The sequence below is a fragment of the Anser cygnoides genome, chromosome 10 (assembly GCF_040182565.1).
Source record: "Anser cygnoides isolate HZ-2024a breed goose chromosome 10, Taihu_goose_T2T_genome, whole genome shotgun sequence".
Lineage (NCBI taxonomy): Eukaryota > Metazoa > Chordata > Aves > Anseriformes > Anatidae > Anser > Anser cygnoides.
In genome coordinates this window covers 15,972,760-15,993,013 of record NC_089882.1, presented here as the reverse complement: position 1 = coordinate 15,993,013, position 20,254 = coordinate 15,972,760, and the positions used below count along the sequence as shown (strand labels likewise).

Below are 20,254 nucleotides of genomic sequence, written 5' to 3'. Positions count from 1 at the left end.
ACGCTGATAGAAAGTCGGCCTGGTTTGGTGCCGCGCTCCCTCACGCAGAGCCCTCGATCAGCCTGCGGCAGCTGGCGGACTGCCCGGCTGCCCCCAGACACCGCCCGCGGGTGCTTTTCAGTCAGCAATATCAAGTCATCCTACTGACCTGTCAGCTCGAGCAGGCCTTTCCGTTTTGTTGAGCGTGGCTCCTCTGGAAGGAGATTAAAAGAGGCGACACAGGGTTCCTGTGCTGGAGGACAGGAGCGGGCCGTGTGAGGCGCCGCTGGGGCCTCTTCCTCCCACCTTCCTGTGGCGTTGAAGGAAGGTTTAGGTAGTGGATGTGGTGTCCTGGGGGACTGGACGTGGGCTGGTCCTCTGGGAAGTTTGGCTTTCTGTGCAGGCCAGTAGGATGGCACAGGATGACCAGGATCTGCTGAGATGCAGGCAGCTTGCGTTCCCTTCCTCACAAATTCACCCTTTATCAGGAATGAAGCACCTTGGCCTAGGTTGAGCACATAGTTTTCTGTCATTCTGACAGGAGAGATGATGGACAAGACTTTTTTTTTCTCACTAGCAGAAGCATATGCTGCTGTTCTTGTTAGCTGCTAAGAGCCTAGGAATGCCGGTGATGGCCCTGTGCCTTACCCAGCACGTAACAGCCCCATTCTTCACTTGGTTACAGATACAGAAAGCCAGCAGCAGCACTCATGCAAAAATTACGAAGTTAAGTACTAGTTTGAGAATCTTACAAGCAGGAAAGATAGGAAAGGTCCCCAGCTTTGAGCTTTCAGGAGAAAAAGGAGGGCCTGAAGCCCACCTGCCTTTGGAGGGGTCAGCGCCTTGGGCTCCACTTGGGATGGGTTCGGGAGTCTCGGCAGCAAGGGAATAGGAGGGGGGCCCCTTGGGGAATATCCCAGCAAGGGTCAGGTTTGGTGCTGTCAAAAGGAGGGATTATGAATGTGGTCAGATCTTAACTCTGAACATGTGAGAAGGCTGGCATCTCCTCTCGGAAACACGTGGCAGCTGATTACCGGGCCTGTTTTTGAGCGTATTATGTGACTGTGTTTTTCCATTTCTTCTTGACTCGTATTTATTTACCTACAATATTCAGCCTTTAAACAAAGAAGCTATGGGGTGTAACAGAGTGTTGAATTTATATTAGGGGTGGCACAATCTTACAGTGACTGCTCCAGCTGCATCTTAAAGGGCCTCTTCAGCAGGAGAAGCCTGACCTAGCAGCACCTGCTCAGCTGCAAGCCCCTCTCTCCCTGTTCTGCCATGGGGTAGCTCGTGTTTTGGGACAGGTGGCTGCATAGGGCGAGGAACGGCTTGTGGGTGCCCAAGTCATCGTGACCGGTTGACAGAGGCTCCTCTGCTAGCTCGGGAAGACCGCCAGTTTGGCTGTAGCTGTCGCAGGTTCAGAGAGGTTTCTTGGTAACACCTGGCCTCGTTCTTCCTTCCCCCTCAGATATCCCTGAGCACTATTCTGGAGCTCCAGAAGACTGTCCCCCTGTCTCTGTGAGGATTTTCTCCAAATACATCTGATAGTTAAAGAAGTAGATTTATAGTCTTGTCACATGCATATGGAAACAGTCCTTGCTTGGCAGATCTTGTAATCTAAATAATGCAAGATAAAACCACAAAAGATAAAGCATGGTACAAGTCAAAGGAGAGGTTAGCAAGAGGACAATTTAGACGTAAAACAATTTAGACGTAATGAACTCAATTTTCTTTCCACTGGAAAAGGTTGGAATCGGTAATGCGGGGAGCGGACTGTCCTTGGAGGCTTGTGGAGAGCTGGCAGACCTGGGCAGAGCGGAGCTCTCTGCCGAGCCACTTCCGTGCCTCAGCCTGCTCACCCTGCAGAAGGGGAAAGTCTGCAGCAAACAAAAGGCAGCGCTGACGTCAAGACCTGGGACCGTTGCCCTGACACTGGGAGGTGGAGCGCAGGAAGGAATCCGCTGCTAATAGGCTCTGGACTGGAGTGCACTTTGGCAGAGGGACAGCTACTACCCCTTCTTTCCAGGAATAATATTGTTTATTTCTATCTCTCTCTGGCTAAAGTTACCCGAGTCAGGTTTCACTTCACCTGTCTCCACCATGAAGTCATCAGAGCCCAGGAAAAATCTAACCTGCAGACTCCCCGTCCTCCAAACCCTCATCCCCAAAGGGCTGTGTTGCGCAGTTGTTTTGTTTCTTTGCTTTGACAATTTTGTGACCACGACTTTCTCGTAGGAAAGGTTTTGCTGGTACAATTCAATAAACAAATGCAGTTTGCCATGATTGTATGTGCCTGCACACACATGTAGCTGTTTGAGTACACATCTCTCCTGCCTGCTGAGGAATGATCTCCGCGGCTGTGTGTATGCATGCAGAGCTCGCTGCTAGCAGCAGCAGATATCTCTGCTTTGCGTAAATGGCTCTGTCCTGCAGGCAAAAGCTTTGTTCTGGGAAGTTTCAGGATGTTGCAATGCAGCACAGTAACAACCTGAAGTTCAGTGGATTTGTTACATGGTTTTGATTGGCTCCTGTTTTGTTTAAAAAAAAAAAAAAGGCACTATTTTTATATCAGTTTCAGGTTGCCAGCCTTCCTTGGGCAAACTTTACAGATTGTTGAGTCATGAACTAAACCTTTAGTAAACTGTCCTGTCTTTTTACGTTTTATTCATCTTTCCTAGCTTTGCAGCTCAGGTCAGTGGATATTTGTCCCCCTGTACAGTGACTCTGCACAGCACCGATGTACCCTGTGCAGCCTTGGGGAGCTCGGGAATCTTCTGCAGAGGATGGCAAAGGCCCCCTCAGGTGCAGATGTATTTGGCTGCGTATGAACCAGGAGGAGACGAAGGGAACGTCATGACCAGGATTGGAAAGCTTCACTCAGTAAATCAAATGCAAGTTTGTCTCAGTCCAATGAGTTGTAATCCCAGATCGTTTGTTCTTTAAGTTGGCAGCAGGGATCGACGTGCATATAAGCGTTCCCAACACTGCACCAAGCGCTACTGCTACTCAGACAGGTAGACTTGTGGCTTTTGCACCAGCTCTCATCACTTCTGAGATTTAAGATCATGAAAGTGCATTGCCACCCTTTTTATGTAGTCCTATGAAATGAATGAGAAGTATTGAAAATAGATCTAAGAGGCATAGTAGTATTAACGGCATGAGAGTAGAGCTTATAGCTCTTCTTGGTTTTGATATTTTTTAGATAAATTCACCCTTTTAAAATGCTTGACTTCATTTTTTCTGTTCAGGGTCAGTTACTCCAGACGCTCCCTTTTGAGATACAAGTCACTTTGCTATGTTGGCAGTCATTCACTCCCCACTCTCACCTCAAAAGTCAAGCATTAAAATTGTGGAGATTATCTACATCAAATAAAAAGTTTAAACAGAGTTCAGCAGCTCCTCAAGGGTGGTGGTGTGTTTTGTTTTTTTTTGAACTCTAGCTCCTAGTATGAGCCTGTTGCTCTCATCTTATGACATGCGCTTGAGGATCTGCAGGTTTTCAGGCTTGGTTCAGAGCTGTTTCCGCTTCTCTCTGTACTTCCCTAATCTGAATTCCTCACTGTGTGCATGTTGTAAGAGTTTCTTTGTGTGTCAGTCTACACAGAAGCCAGATCCCGAGAAGCAGTAAAAACTTCTCCTTTAAAAATGCGTTTCCTCTTACAATCTCTTGCCCCTGCTGCGTGATCGGGTGGCTGGCAAATGAGTGATTCTGCTCTTGTCTTGTCTGATTTCCTAGAAGGGGCTGGCTGAAGTGGCCGTGGGGAAGAGGATGGGAGGGACCAGCCAAAAGCTGGTGGCATATGAGTGTTAACTGAGAAGAAAGAGTTCTTGGACCTAGTTTAATTCCTCCAGCCTTCCTGGGAAAGGGAGGAGAACAAATGCGGCACTCCAATGCTGTGCTGTTCCAGCTGCCTTCTGCTGTTCCAGATAGGCACTAGCTCAACGTTTCCATGTTGAGCAACAAAGATGCTCCAGGCTGGCCCTAACACATCTTTATGCTTTAGCTTATACCATGGTTTCTTGCTCTTTTTTCCACTGTGTTTTAATTGTGGCTCATGTCACCTAGAGCTGTAATCACCTCCTTAGGCTACACTGCGAGAAGAGAAACGGCCACCCAGATGTTTCGGCAGCGGAGAAAGGCAAGGTGGGGCACTTGGAGACAGAGGAGGGGACTTGAAAGATGAGCACACAACTGGGTGTTTCTGATAAACTGATTGGCAGCAAAGTAATTAGCACTGGCACACTGTCATCACTGAGTATTGATGCAATTCACTTGGCTCAGGCTTTCAGGGTTTTCTGCCCGAGTCTTGGTCATAGAAACCCCACTGGTGAGCTGTAGATTGCTATAGTGGAGGAGAATTGGTGTGATAAATCGTGTGGCTGCCCTGCCATGATAGATGTAGCTGGAGGACGAAGACAGACAGTGGAGAATTTCTAAGTATTGATAAAGGCAAATCCTGGCAATCAAAACCCCGTAGGAAAATGAGCTCTGTGGGAAAAGGCTTTGCATTTTCTGCTAGTGGGGCAGAAGTAGTTGGTGGTGCTGTGTGCAGAATTAAGCCCTGAGAGGTGAGGCAGTGACATGAGTGCTTTGCTGGAAATATGCAGCAGTGGCCTTAGTAGTGCCTGAAGGAGTTAACTGAGAAATGGGCTGTGTCTGTCTGGAGAGATTTTCAGTTGGCTCCATGGTCAAGTGTAGAGAACCCCAAAGAAATAAAGAAGGAATGGAGGAAAAAAAATGTTTGTTTTGTTGTTGTTGTTACAATTTTATATATATATATATATATATATTTAATCACAGAGAGTTATAAAGTAAGGCAAGTGACTGATCACATTTGCAGTGTCTGTTCTAAATTTAGAAAGTGTTTGTGCATTTATGTTGTGGCCAGAAGGCGAGGACAAAGAATTGGGGGAAATAAAGGGCATTGGAAGTCCTCTGTGGAAAATGGGTAAGATAGGGAGGGGATGTGTGATAAAAGAAGTGGAAAGCTGAGGGCGTCTGTGAAGTCTAGATACCTACTGAGGAGCTACTTTCTTAAAGAAAGAAAGAAAGTGCTGCTGCAAACAATGCAGGGAGCGAAAAGGGCGAAAACAGCAATTGTGAAAGAAGAAGATGAGAGTGGAATATGGCCTGAATAAAACAGAAGAATAGAAAGCAACAAAAGTATGTGAATTGGTATGTTCTTTACATTTTGTTCTCTATTTTACTGTATTTCCATGGCACCAGGTGAGGTCTGACTGCTTACTCCTCTCTGCACGCTACGTTGCATGCAAATGTGCAGGACTTTTTTTGACAACTGCCCGGCCTGCAGTACAGCCTGGGTTACTTTGACCTCGATGAATATTCGCAACACCTCACTGTCCTTGGCAGGGCTGGTCAGGATGTGAGCAGCTCCATCCTTAGTGCTGGGGGTAAACTTTTCACCAGCTTTTCGGGAATCCAAGGAGTCGTTCCTAAAGCCTATCGCAGATCTCTGCTTCTCTCCCTAAATGCATCCTCTCTAACACCTCCATCACGCGGGGCATGGTGTTGAGAGGCAGGTGTCCGATGCTGTAGCAAAAACAAGCGAGTTTAATCACCATCTTGAGAATTTGGTATTCTTTATAGTTTGTGCTATTAGGCCTTGTTGGTGGCAGAAGCAGTGTAGCTAGGACAAAGAAGTAAGGAAGGAACATCCTTGTTCAGCTCATCAGCTGTTCCCTGAGAAAACATGAGAGCTCGTGGTGGAAGCTCTGTGGTCATGTCATAGGCAAGAGCAAATGACAGTGGAGAAGGAATTAAGGACAACCATTTCCCAGACCTGAGTATGGCTGCACGTGCAAGTTAGCAGCAGTGATGGCCCGTTATGTGTTAAGAGGTCGGTACGTGAAGGAAGGGTTTTGTGCTGGTTTGTGCAGTTTTGCATCCTGGAGGGTGGAATCACATCGGTTTTGTTTTTCTTAAATTTTGCTTCTGGGACTCAAAACTTCGTTGCTTCTGCTAGGCAAGCAGGAGTGAAGGGTGAGGATGAAAACCATCACGTTTTCTAAGTGAAGGGAAAAAATGGTTTTCCTGGAATACTTCATGCATCTGTCTTCTCTCATGTCAGTAAAACCACCTAACCCATTTTGCCTAAATGAGAGTTGATTTATCTGTAGTGTCTGTAACTGAATTGTTGAAGATACGGCAACTGCAACTTAAATTGCAGATTTAAGATATTTTCTATGGAGCTCTATGGCTATTATAAATATATTTGTATCTCATAGGTTATACATTACTATGTAACAGGTAGGTTTCTACCAGGTTTGTCACAGTAGAGCTGGGATGTCCTTAAAGCTTTGCACAGCTGGGGTGATGCTCTCCTGCCACTCAGAAGGGGATTTCTGCTTGCGTAATTTCGGTGCAGTCTGAGGGGGTTAAGCACATGATTCAACTTTCCATGTATCAGCTTCGAGGGAGAGTTTAGGATCTGTCGTATTGTACTCTCAGTTTTAGAAATGATTATTCAAGGAAGTTGTTTGGAACTTAACAAGAGGAGCTAAATTAGGAAGGAGTGAATATAACTTGGTATGTAGGTGGGAGGAGGAAGAGCATCACCTGTCAGCCCCCACCCAAGGCATGCAAAGGCCCAGAGAAACTGTTTGCAACTCATCACCTAGGGAAGTGGTTGTCACCACTTTCACATAACTCAGAACTTGCCATCAGAAAAGTCCTCCTGACAGTATGTTTCCTCTAATTAGTCATCTTCCATGGGTCTCGGCAGTAATCCCTGGAAACCCCAAACTTCTGAGGACTGCAGCTAGAGAACCAGTGATGTAAGACGGCTTGATGATGCCTCTGGTGACGTCAGTCTGTATTTTGCCATCTCTCTTCTTCCCTTCGTTTGTCAGGAAGGAGCTTGAACCTGAGGGCAGTCGGGTGGTGTGCTGCAGCGTGGTCACTGTAGTCGTCACCCTTCTGGGTCAAAGCCAGCGCAGGTTTGTCCAGAGACAGTGCTGGGGGGATGTCGGCATCAGCTCGTGTCCCCCCCTCCCTGGCGTGTTCTGACCTCCTCAGATGTCTCAGGAGCATGGATTTTTGCCGGTCACTCTCCACTTGGGTGGGGTGGGAGAATGTGCTTTGCGGTTATTCCTACTGGAAAAGTGCGACCTAGCTGTGGGCCAGCGTAATGCTCCCAGTCCTCTTCATTTCTGTTTCCCTGGCCACTACAAACAGAGAAGGGACTGCCACCAAACAGACCATGGAGTTCAGGGATGTGGAGCGTAGGACAGACTGCCTTTTGGATAGTGTGCATGCTCGATGGCCTGTTTTTACAGACCGTGGCACAGGGTGTGTAGTACACAAAGTTCCAGCATGTTGAGGTTTCCAGATAAACTAAGCTGATAAGCCATGCCAGCAGTTTTTTTTGGCTCCCATGGAAAAGGCAGCATTGCACATGACTTGCTTACTGCAGCTTCTGCCTGGCTATTTAAAGCAGCCCATGAGTAGCCCCAGGTAAGTTGTCTGTAAAATTGTAATCGTTACTGGAATTCTTCTGCAGAGATCAGCGGGAGTAACTCCCTGGACGTGCCTGACTCGTCAGGGGCTCAGGAGGAACAGCAGTGTGTGCTGGGAACATCGTAATGTCCAGATCTTAATAGCTGCTGCTTTTTTCTGCTGCATTTAATAAATACATACATTTTAAAAATCTGTTGAGAAGGATGTGGAGTGACGCTGAAAGCCTTCTCTTCTCCAAGAGCCCCTTTGAATGTATTTAAATGCCAGTAAATATTTTTCATTACTACTGCCATACTTGGTTTAAGATCACAAAGGTGAAAGTCCATAGTAAACTTTCTCTGCTACCCAAATATGCTTCTTTGACCTTATGAAAACCAAATAAACACACTGTATAGTGACTTTGGGGACAGGCCAGGAAAAACTCTGTAAACGGAGCAAGATCATCACCTTTCCTCGCAGTGCACAAGAGTGAAGGAAAAACGTGTGCTGTCGGAGCAGGGAAACCCATTTAGTTTGTTTGCTTTCTTTCAACTCCCAATTTTCATCCACCGTGGGCCATGCTTTCTGGCTGTTATTTTTCAGTCAGGTACTCTGGGAGCTTCCTTCTTAAAATCCTGTCTACAGCCAAATGCTGTGCTGGTGAGAAGCTGGACTGCGGGCCATGTTCTTTCTCCATCACCTTGGCACGGTTTTCCTGAAGCAGGAGAAATTGCATGGGATTCGCTGACAACAGAATTTGGTCCCAGACAGGCTAGGCTCACACTATGGATGTCTGTTCCCTAGAAGTAAATTTGGTAGCGAGGTGTGTGGTGGGATGTACGTGCAGCTGCTTTGAGTGGAATTAGGAGGCAGGCTGGCTGCCTGTGGATGCTCAAGAAAGCCATGACGTGGAAAGGAGCACACTGCCACAAGCGTGGTGACACAGTGGCACAAGCACGCAGCCTTCATACAGCCGCTGCGCGGGGAGCTGGTAACGGAGCTCGCTCCCGGTCAGCTGCCGGCATTAGGCTCAGCCTGGTTTAGACCTCAGTGTTATGGCAAACCTCCCTCTGAGTGGGATTTCCACTGGTGTTCCTGGTACAATGCGTGCTGAAGCTTGGAAGGGAGTTTCGATGTGATCCCTAGGCATTGCTGCCACCCCTCACAGAATCGATCTCCAGTCCGGGAGCCAGGATTTCTGGACAGAAAGCCGAGGAGCCGGGAGGCAGCGCCGGTCAGGGGAGCTGCTGCCGTCAGCTGCCCGTGCAAGCGGGCTGCAGCTGGGCTCACCCCCACATTCCCATGCTCTCCAGCGGTTAAAAATAAGGTAAAAATAAATCCTTCTGGGATTCACGTGAAAAATGAAAGCAGAACGTCAGGAGTGCTGATGGGTCTGCACAACGCGGCCTCTTCCCTGCCGTCCTCCTTCCTCCCCCTCCTCTGCCTCCCGGCCCCGCCGAGCGAGCGGAGGCCCGGCGGTTCTAGGAAGAGCTCGAGCCGAGTCAGCAGCCGCCAGTTCTGGGAAGCGCGGCCCCGGGCCCCGCGGGACGCTTCAGGGAATTCTCGCTGCCATTCCAAGGATGGCAAAAGAGCTCGTCCAGTGTCCTGGGGCTCCCCAGCGGCAGGGGGCAAAAGTTTGGAGTCACGCCATGGGGCTGGGAAGATTACCAGAGGCAGAAGGGCCTGAAGATTTATGCCCCGCTCTGAACTGTACTACAGTATGTTGTTTGGCTTCTTGGGGGAGCAAGAGAAAGAATTTGCTACACAGGAGATACCAGTGGTGACCACAGGAATTTAAAAAAGGGATATGGAGTTAAAAGGTCAAAATTTCCCGCCATCAGTCATCGTCTCCTTGGCGGAGTGGGAGAGGGTGCCAGCAGCTCAGACGGCGATTTCAAGACCCCGTAACCTCCCACAACCACATGACCTTGAATAAATGAAACGAGGAGCCATAAATCAAGGTTGAGCCTGGCTCGTGCTGCTGTCCCACACTTTCTGCTGCCTAGTGCCGTTGCTCCCATCAGTCGTTGCCCGTCCCGGGTTCAGACGTGCTCCGTGTTCTCTCCTCCCAAAGCAGGAGCCGACGGGAACTTTTCTCCCAAGCCCTGCAAGGAAAATGCTCAGCGTGACACTGACAAATTAATGTTATTTTTGCTACCCATTTACGAGATAAAATTATTCCAACCACTGCTGGCAGCCTGGGAGGAGTGAATTTCTCACAGCGCTGGCCTATTTTAGCACGTCTTTGCCATGCGGTTACCGAGTTGCTCTGGCTTGGCATCCAATTAGCAGAGGTTTGAGGGGAGGAAATTTTGAAACTGGATATTGGCTTCCAAGATACTTTTAGAAGTCACTGTAGCAATGTTGCAGGCTGCAGATAGTGCCTGCTTTTTCTATTTTTGCGTATGGCACGCGCGGAGGGGTGGCTTTCCTGGAAGAGGAGGTATAAGGCTCGGCGCGTTCGAAGCAGGGAGGCGGGCAGGCGGTCCCATTTCCTGCCCTCCTCCTGGGCCAGCCCAGATGGGTCCCTTAGGCCTTGACATCACCAGTGCCGTGAATTTTATTGGGATGTTATCATTCTGCACATTACTTCGAGTCTAGTCCTATTCTGAAAAGTCCTGTAAACTCTGTTCAAACTCTGACCCTGAGTTTCCTGGCCCTTTTTTTGACTTGAGCTGATACAGCTCTGGCACGTTGTGCTCCAGCCAGCGTGTCGCCTTCTGGGGTTGTTCCTTGAAGGCCATCGGCTTTTCCCTGTATGTAATAGCAGGTTGTTTCTTTGCTTTCACATTTAATGCCTTTCTAAAGTATCAGCACCCAAACCTCTTTTTTTCCCCATGTACTTACTGTGATTCTGCTTCTCGGTTTGATGAGATTTTGCGATACTGCTTTTGTACCTTCCTCTTTTCCGTTGTTTGTTTTTTCCTGTGTATTTTTTCCACTGTGGAGAAAATTCCATAAAATGGCAGATAACAAAATCTTTTCAGCTCGGGTATGCCCTTGGTTTGGGAAGGAGCACTTGCTTGTTTTCAGGAGCAGCGGGGGAGGCAGCTGTTCTTGCTCCTCACTTAAAAACCTTAATAGATTCACAGGATTATGCTGCTGAAGTAGCTCTTCCATCAAAGCCATAGCAACTTACTTACTGGCTTTCATTTTCTTTGTCTATGAGATGTATTTGGTTTCTATGAACAACTAATTAAAATGCATAAGAGTAGCTCTTTATTAAGGTTTTATTACCATTTAATTTGCTGTTTAGTTTTTGGTAGGAGATCAAAAGGCTTAGCTCTTTCCTAGAAAGCTAACAAAAGGGCTGCAGTGCCGTGCCAGGATAATCTCCCTCTAATAACTTTATGTGCTCTGGGAAGACACAACAGAGCTCCCCGCCATCGGGGGCACGCGAGAGGAGGGCGCGATGCGGCTGTGTGGCGGCGGCCAAACCGGGACCCAGGAACCTCCTGGCACAACCGACTGCACCGAGAGCATCCTTAGAGCATCCTTCCTGCCCGTGGCATGGAGGGGGTCCTGCACACTTCTTTCTCACCTGAAGCATCTGAAGTCCTGAATTCAAGCCCTCCACAGTCCATCCTCCGTCAGCTCATCCTGTGTGCGCTGATTCCTCCCTCTTGTGCTTGTATACCAGAAGGATGAGTGCTCAGCAGAGAGGGATTTCTTGTCACAGCTTCTTTACAGTCTCCTGAGTCTCTGCTGGTGCGTGGTTGATGCAGGCTCTGCTGGAAATGAGAGTGCACACACTTAGCAGCCATCTTTCAAAGACTGCCTGTAGACTCTTCACCTGGAACCTTCCTTTCTCTCCTAGCAGGTTCTGTTTCTTTTTGGTTTACTTCCAGTGGTAAGCCTCGAGGGATGGGGGGAGCAGCATATTTGGGTCATCTGTAGATACCCTGCTTTAATGGAGTTATTCCCTGGCCTTTTAGGGTGCCCTCACTGTGCCTGAACATAGCTAGAACAGAATAAGTAACCTTTTCTTTCATGACTCCATTTCTCCCTCCTTCACCAAATAGTCTCCGTTTGGATGCAGGCATGTGTTTAAGATAACACTGGACTCCTTGATTTTGTGACTTGTTGCTTTGCTACAGCAAAGAGACAGGATGGAGCTGAGGGAAGCCAATAAATTCCATACCAAGTAAATGTATATTTATCTTTAATGTTTCTCTCTTTCCATTACTCTCACTGGCACAAATAGGTGCAGGTGCCACATGACATTATTACATTATTAGTTAAATGCAATGTCAGCTGCTGCTGCTTATGTGGCTAGAACCCACATTTTAGATGTTACCTCCAAGGTACAAGTGGTGTTGTTTTAAAAAACTGAATGCTTCTTGTTGCTGTTGCAAATAAGCAGTAGAGAGGTAGAACAATTCACTTTTTGTTTGAGGGATTCTTGGTCAACCCATTGTTACATTTCATAGAATCATAGAATGGCTTGGGTTGAAAGGGACCTTAAAGATCATCTAGGTCCAACCCACTGCCACTGCGTGATCTAGCCACACGCTAGATCAGGTGGTCCAGGGCCTCATCCAACCTGGGTGGTTTACTATTTACTTTCCTTTTAAGAAAATTTGCACACAACTTATTTACTGTGTGCATCTCCCAGAGGTGAAACAAGATTTAACTTTTCTGGCTGGCAGCTTTCAAACAACCTGTGCTATGATCCCTCAGAGAAACTATCAATGAGTTAACTTGCTATGAATTTGTTACCTAACCTGAAGGTGCAGGGAGATGATGAGCTTGCTTTTCTTATGGGAAACTGGTATCCTAAATTAAATGGATCCTACCCCTCCCTAGACACACACACATTTTGCTGTAATACTTCCTTTATCCTGTTAATGAAAAAAACCCTCTTCCAGATGTTAAATGCATAGTTATTTCCTGCTTGAGCGCTTGCAAGGTCCTTTGCAAGTGATAAGCAATTCCGGGGATTGAGAAACTGAGCATGGCTGCATCCTCTGCAACTTGGACTGGCTGTCCATGGCACTTTGGCTAACTGAATTATGCCACATGCTCTTTCGGCTCCTAGTGTACAGCAGCTTTTACCCTTCCTCCTTCTGGGTGTTCTCTGTGCCGTGTTGTCATGCCTAGAGTTGCAGTGGAAAATCCTGCTTGCTGGACTCCATGCAACCTGCAGGCAGACAGCAGGCGCTGGTGCAGCGGGGAGCTTGGAGCTGCTGGAAAGAAATAGGAATACTTGCAGCATAATGTTTAAACCCGTGCCTGTCTCTTTGCAGTGACCTAAGAACAGTGCAGAAGGCATGAGGATCCCCGTTTCTTTAGCCATAGGAAACATCTCTCCGATCTGAAATTAGCAGTATCATTAGAAGAGGCTTTTCCTTCCAATCTGGCTCTCAGGTGGGGCTTAGGGAAAGCTTGTGCAGATTTCTTGCTCAGCAGCGGATGGGAAGCTTCTGAAGGCATTCACAGCACCATATGGTTGCAACATGGTCTTGTGCCAATGTAGTTATTCCCTCCTGCACCTCTCTCCCTATTTGTTTGCCTTCTCATTTGTATGAGACTTCTCCTGCTGTATGAGACTATCTGGGAGGAGGTTGGAGGGAATGCAGACAGGTGGGAGTTTTAGGAGCAACACAACATCCTAGAGTAAAGCGTTAGCAGTTGTCCTTATTGGTGCTTCTCAGTCTGAAGGGGAAGTTTGAGCAGCTCGACGGCTGTGCAAACCATCCGTGAAAACAGTGAATCACAGTGGGGAGGTCCAACCTGGGTTGGCACATGCCCCTCTTACCCCACAGCTGGAAGTGCAGGATGCAAGCAGCAGGAGGGCCTCGTGGTGCTCCAACGACCGGCAGCTACGCTGCACACAGACCGGAGCTGAGAGCCTACCCAGCGCTGTGGTGTCGCCTGCAGCCCTTGCAGCTGGGGGATCTGCTATGACCGGGTCACCTGCCTGGTGGAGGAGGGAAAGCCTGTTGATGTAGTCTACCTACACTTCAGTAAGGCCTTTGACGTGGTCTCCCCACAGCATTCTCCTGGAGAAGATGGCATCCCATAACTTGGACAGGTACACACTTTGCTGGGTTAAAAACTGGCTGGACGGCCGGGCCCAGAGAGTGGTGGTGAACAGAGTGAAATCCAGCTGGTGACCGGTCACCAGTGGTGTTGCCCAGGGGTCGGTGTTGGGGCCTGTCCTCTTTAATATCTTTATTGATGATTTGGATGAGGGAATCGAGTGCACCCTCAGTAAGCTTGCAGGCAACACCAAGCTGGGGGAAGTGTCGATCTGCCGCAGCGTAGGAAGGCCCTGCAGAGGGACCTGGACAGGATGGGTCGATGGGCAGAGGGCAATGGGATGAGGTTCAACAAGGCCAAGTGCCGGGTCCTGCACTTTGGCCACAACAACCCCATGCGGTGTTACAGGCTGGGGGCAGAGTGGCTGGAAAGCTGTGCAGAGGAAAAGGATCTGGGGGTGCTGGTTGATGCTCACCTGGACATGAGGCGGCAGTGTGCCCAGGGGGCCAAGAAGGCCAATGGCATCCTGGTTTGTGTCAGGAATAGTGCAGCCAGCAGGGCCAGAGAGGTGATTGTCCCCCTCTACTCTGCTCCGGTGAGGCCGCACCTCGAGTGCTGTGTTCAGCTTTGGGCCCCTCACTACAAGAAGGACATCGAGGCCCTGGAGCGTGTCCAGAGAAGGGCTACGAAGCTGGTGAAGGGCCTGGGACACAGATCCTATGGGGAGCGGCTGAGGGCACTGGGAGTGTTTAGTCTGGAGAAGAGGAGGCTCAGGGGAGACCTTATTGCTCTCTACACCTACCTGAAAGGAAGGTGTGGGGAGCTGGGGGTCGGCCTCTTCTCACAGGTGATAGGACTAGAGGGAATGGCCTCAAGCTGTGCCAGGGGAGGTTCAGGTTGGAGATGAGGAGACATTTCTTCTCAGAAAGAGTGGTCAGGCAGTGGGACGGGGTGCCCAGGGAGGTGGTGGAGTCACCGTCCCTGGGGGTGTTTAAGGAAAGGTTGGATGTGGTGCCTGGGGACATGGTTTAGTGGGTGACACTGGTGGTAGGGTGATGGTTGGACCAGATGACCTTGGAGGTCTTTTCCAATCCCAGTGATTCTGTGATTCTGTCTGTACCGTGCTCTGCTTCCCTGCTCCTAGGTCTTCCCAGAGAGAGCAGACACATCTGCACTGGGCTGTCTGTAGTGATTCCTGCTCAGAAATATTTGGCTTTTTTTTCTAGCTGTGACTGCTGGAAGAATTCGATAGAATTTGCGAACCAGTAGTTAAACCCACTTGAATGTGAATTTACTCCCATAAATAGAAGGTATCAGGGAGACATTGGAGATCTCAACCCCATCCATCTCTTGACTTAATGATTGTTGGCCTTTCAAGTTGTGCCTGCTTCACGTTGCACAGGATCAGAGATCATCTGTTCAGATGGGAGAGAGAGATGCACTTAGAGGCAAAGAGCCCAAGGCAGTAGATTGTAAAAATGTGTGCAACTGTGTTTGCATCCTGTCTGGCCTACGTTCATGGATAATCCCTTTCATTTCCCTAAATTACCTGTGAGCGCTTCCTTACTCCCAGTTCCAAACTGCAGTTTGGAGGTGCTGCTTAATAATGAATTGCATGGAGATGTATGAAGTAACTCCTATATATCCCTTAGTGACTTGTGCATCAAAATGTAGGTTAAGGATAAGTTAGCCATGATAAAATTAACACCCATGCTGAATTTGGCACATTTTCATAAAGCCTTTAGAAAACCTCAGATGAAAACCCTGTAGAAAGCCAATCGCTGTAAGTAAATGTGGTATGTCACTGTTCTTCTATGTATCTTGCCATGGCTTTCAGAGTTACGGCGTGTATGAGGTTTCAAAGCTTGCTTCCCGCTGCTCCATCTTTACGTAAGCGGGACGTACAGCAGTGAGCGATCTCTGTTCTTCCCGACATCCAGAGAAACGTTCACAGGCAGTGACAGGTCACACTGCAGAGATGCTGAAGCCAGAGCCGGTCTGTGTCCGTTCTGTACACGGCCATAGCACTGCCGGCCTGGGAGCAGCGCAGCTCTCTGCTGGACCCCATCCTCCTGAGCTTGCAAGATCCTGGCCAGCGCTGGAGCCTGGGTGAGTGCCTTCCCAAGCGTGCTCTGCTGCCTTCGTAGATATTGCCGTGCTTCCACCTCCTCCCCTGATTAGGTGGGAGTGGAAATATTGGAGGGATCATCTTGTATACCTCAGGCTTTCTAGGTAACCAAAGTGTAACTCTCCCAACCTTGCAGCGCTCTGTGACCTTGTAAACCCCGGGGCTCCATTTCAGAACCTTGGTGCAGCAGGAAGAGGGGTTGCTCTGTGAGTTGCGCATGTTCTCCGTGCGTCCGTGGCTTTACATCTACTGCCATAGAGTGCTAATCACTGCTAATGGGTGTGCGTAGTGGAGAGCGATTCCTGTCACGTGGTGAATTCTGAGTCATTTTTTGCCCCGCAGCTCACAATGAAAAGTGAGTAAAACTGCCGTCCTGCTGCTTCTGCAGGCCTTGATCCACAACCCACGGCAAGGGCTGACAAGGCGTGAGGTGCAGGCGTGGCTCTTGATGTCCTTTCCAGACACCAGGGAAATTTCATCAGCAGCGTCGTCTGGCTCCCTGAACAACATTTCCAGCTGATCCTGTGCCTAGCATCTTCCCCCTGGGTTTTCTGTGTTTCACAGAATTTGCCCATAGAGCAAAGGTGTTTTTCTGTTTTTGTTTTTGTTTTCCATTTTTCTTTTCCTTTAATAAAACATGTTCAATTAGCTTCCTTAGAAAAACCTCCCTCGGCACTCTGATTGGGTGCCTGGCAGAGGAGGGACTGCTGTCAGCATGTCTGAGTTCCTGGAAGAGCTGAAGTGCAATAAAAATGACCCCAGGGAGCAATGGGCTTTCCGCAGAAACCGACAGTCTGGGGGAGGGCTGACTGAGACTGGATGGTTTTAAGAGCTCAGTTCCTTTCCTTTCTGCAGCCTCACTGAGACATGGAGGGAGAGAGAGCGCTGCACACAGCTTTGACCACATCATTCAGCAGTAGGGTCTTCATGCTTCTGCGGCATCGTGCTTGGTGAGGGCACCATGCCATCCTGCGCTTCTCTGTGTGCCACGGGGCACCCTGCAGGTGCTGTCAACATCCGTGTTATTTCTGGAGGCCCAAATGCTCAGCAGAGGACTTATCCACGCCTTACATAATAGATTTTTATTTCTACATCACACTCCCATTTGTATAATGTATTCTTTCACTACTTTACTTGTAGTGTACTTGCCTCCCTGCTTTTAAGGAAACAAACCTTGAATTGCAGATTTCATAGCTGCAATTTGGTCTGTTCCTCAACTTGTGCTGATCTGGTGACAGGGCCCATTATTATCTTTCTGGATCATTGTTATCCTGCAAACACTCTGGTATTTGCAGAGCTGCTTCAAGCCTGTATCTTCTTTTGTTTGAACCGAATGTCTTCAGCCCAGTGTTTGAGGGCATTCAGGGAAGAAGGGAACATACGTCTGCAGTCCTTACAGTAGGGGCCTAAAGGAATTAACATTCAATGAAAGATCTGCCTATGCTGCAATCTGGAAATAAAACAGTAGTGGAAATGAAAGATCTAGAAGTTTCTTTCCACCCTAGCTTGCTTGCTCCTCCTGAGTGCAAAGAAGAGTTTCCTCTGGGTGTGCAGCCCGGGATGTGAGCAAGCAGGGGAAGGCACTCCTGATTCAGCGCTCTCAAACTGAAACCACTGTACAGGGAAACATGTGCACGTGCTTTGCATGAGAGCAGGTCATGGTCGCCACGTGCAGGGCAGCAGGAAGGCAGCAAACTCTTGGAGCCTACAGCTTCAGCCCCCTGGAGCTCGGGAGCGGGTCTGTAGCAAGAAGCCTGCGCCCTAAGGCAGCGCGTGGATTTATGGTGTGCTCGCTGCTGTCCGTATCTTCCACAGAGGCTGTGACTGCTGTGCAGCACCAGTCCTCTGCAGCTCACAGTCAGTTTTATGTAACATAGTGACTCGCTGAAATAAGTTAATTGCCCCATGCCTGAAACCGAGACCAGAACCATGAGGGACCTGGGGTGGTCTGGCAGGGTTCTGCTGCGCTCCTGCAGGAGCTGCCAGACTCTATGCATGCCAAGCTATTGCCCTGGAAAGAAAACAAGAGGAAGATCAAGTCCAAAATACAGAACCTCAGTTACAAAATATTACTGCACCTTTCAAAGGAGGAAAAAAAATACTTTTTTAAGTGGAGCAGGTTGAGCACAATTAAAACATTCTCCTCCCAAGCGCCTTTGGTCTGCTGCAACAAGCTCTGGAGACTCCAAAAAAGTATACACATAACAAAGGTACTTGACATTTAACAGCTCAGGGAAGTGAAACTAATCAGATATGTTGTATGAAGACAGCAGGAGGGAAATGCTCTTTTGTAGCTGGTTTCTTTCCAAACAAATCATCTTAGTCATTTTCTGTTGACCAAACACAGGGTGGAATACGTGTTTGCCCTAAGAAGGATGTAGCTAAGGTGTTAATAGTAACAGAATCCAACTTTCCATGAAAAGCTCATTAGCAGATGAGAGGAGTCAGGCCTGCTTGGGTATTTTAATGTTTCGCCGCACCTGCTGCACCCGGCCGAGTTCCCAAAGAGCAGTTGTGATTCACTGCACGCGCTGCGGGCTGCGAACCCGCATGGCAGGGAACGAAAACGCGGGGTGCGGCCAGCAGACAAGAGGTCTCTCCTGAGCATTTTTCAGCTGAGAGGGAAAGGAGCAAGGGAAGACCTCGTGTGGTTACGAGCCCAAGAGACGGCTTTGCTTCCTGAGCTTGTAAAGCCAGGCTTAGCGACGTGTTTTTTTCCTCTGCATGGGGATTCCCCCAGGGACAAGAGAAAAGATTGAGCTGAGCCACTCGCGCGCTCTCTCATTGCCCTGCTGCGCTGGTGGACTTGTCCCTTCCTGGCCGCGCTGGGCAGAGAGGAGCTCGGGCCGCCGGCAAGCCCTTCGCGTCTGGGTCTGCGGCTGCGCCGCAGCGGGCACCAGCACGTCGCCTTTGTACAGAATGGCTTTGGGCCTGCCTTTCCCCACGCTGAGGTCACTTGCGTCGGTTTGTCCTCACCGCGGCGGCGCCGGACACCAGCCCCTTTGTGTGCTGGTTTCTCCAGAACTGTTTTTGAGGTTGTTTATAAACTGCACCGTAGGAGACCCTTCAGGCTTGGGTAGAGCCGCAGTCATTTTGACGACGGGCGTTTTGCCCACTGCTCGTAAAGGACGCTCCCGGCCAGAAGTGAGGCTGGGGCTCTGCAGGAGGCTTCCAGCTGAGGCTTTTGGTCCGAGCTCCTGCTGCAGGGAGGAAGGGGGGATGCCTGACCCACACCGTCCTCCCCAGGCCACCCGTGGGCACCCTTCACCCCGTGCCGTGGCATGAAATCCACTGACCGGACCTGGAGCGCCAACATAGCCCTGCATCGTCCCTGGGGGCAAAGGAGATCAGAGCACATCCTCTGTCTCACAGGGTTTTGGATAAAGTGCAGAGGATTACTTTTAGCTTAAGATAGCAGTGGGAGCTGCCTGATAACCAGAGTAACTGGTTTAAATGAACACAGCTATGGTCTGTCTGTTTTGAATTTGATGCTGAAGAAATGACCTACTTTCTGCAGGGAGAGCTGTCATTTTAAAGCAAATGTTAGATTGTTACTTGGTAACTGTGTAGGTTTTGAAGTGACTTTAATAGTCCCACTCTGTCCTCAGCTGCTGAGTTTTGTAGCTCCCTTTGTGTGTCTCGAGGTCAGGCTGGTTGCCACTGTTAGTTCTGTATCACTCAGATATTTTCTGATGATGTGGAAGCAGATCACCAGTACTGGGAGCAGAAAGAAGGAATGACACGAAAATGCAGCTCATCCAGACACTTCTGTCAAGTACCACAGAGGAGATGCACATTCAGTCCTTGCGTCCTCAGCCTTTTGGTTTCTGTTTCCCCGCAGGATGCTTGAGGCAGCTGCAGAGAGGACACGCAGAGCCCTGACATCGCACTGCCCCAGAAGAACAAAGGAGGAAATGTTTCTTATTTGCCCATTTTCGTTCTGTTCCCTGGAGGTGCACATTGTTCAGCTGAGAGAAACTGCAGCTGCTCTACAGCTGTAAAAAAAAAAAACCAAGTTGCTAGAATTCATAATGTCAATAATCAAATTTCATTTTATTTTTAATCCAGAGAGTTTTCTGTGCAGATTGCTGATGTCTTTTCATTTTGCTCTTCTGACTTTATTGCTTTGACTATGTGCAGGTTTGCTAGTATGCCTGTACCCCTATGCTTTTCTTTGTTGCTGTTAGAGTAACACAGCCAGCATTCTTTTTAGAGTAGAGAGCAAGCTAAGAAGTTTGTGTCTGTGGAGAAAGGCTTCAAAACACGTTTCTTGTTGGTTGTTAACTGAGCCAGGACAGAAGAGATCCCTGCCAACACCTCAGCATACATACTGATCCTAAGGTTCAGAAACTGGGCATGGAAGATGAGCCTACGTGAACAGTACATGATCGCTGGGGTTCTGTCACCCCCACCCCCATGGACACGTGATTTTGGGGTGCCTTCTATAAAGAGCTGGGCTCTTTCTTTGGCAATGGTTCCAACTGGCATGAATGCCTTAGTGACAGAGATGGTAAAGGGCCTGTTTTATTCCCCTTTTCCTCTGGTTTATGCCACAACATATAAATCTCATTTAACTCCAACTCTCTTTGTGTCAAAATACCATCTCTACAAGGCAAAAGGTATGTGAAAAAATCAGTGTTTCCTGGCATAATTTGGAGTGCTTCTTCTGCAGGCTTTAATAAGCAACTCCATCCAAAACAACACTG

General features: G+C 48.7%; 1 long non-coding RNA gene across 1 annotated transcript; it reads right to left on the bottom strand.

Moving 5' to 3' along the window:
* Nucleotides 1-5,846: 5,846 nt before the first annotated feature.
* Nucleotides 5,847-20,139, bottom strand: LOC125183346 (uncharacterized). The gene is made up of 3 exons (XR_007165197.2): nt 10,980-20,139; nt 10,286-10,379; nt 5,847-9,543 (listed from the first exon to the last, which is right to left on the bottom strand). It is a non-coding gene; the product is annotated as an uncharacterized lncRNA (long non-coding RNA).
* Nucleotides 20,140-20,254: the final 115 nt, after the last annotated feature.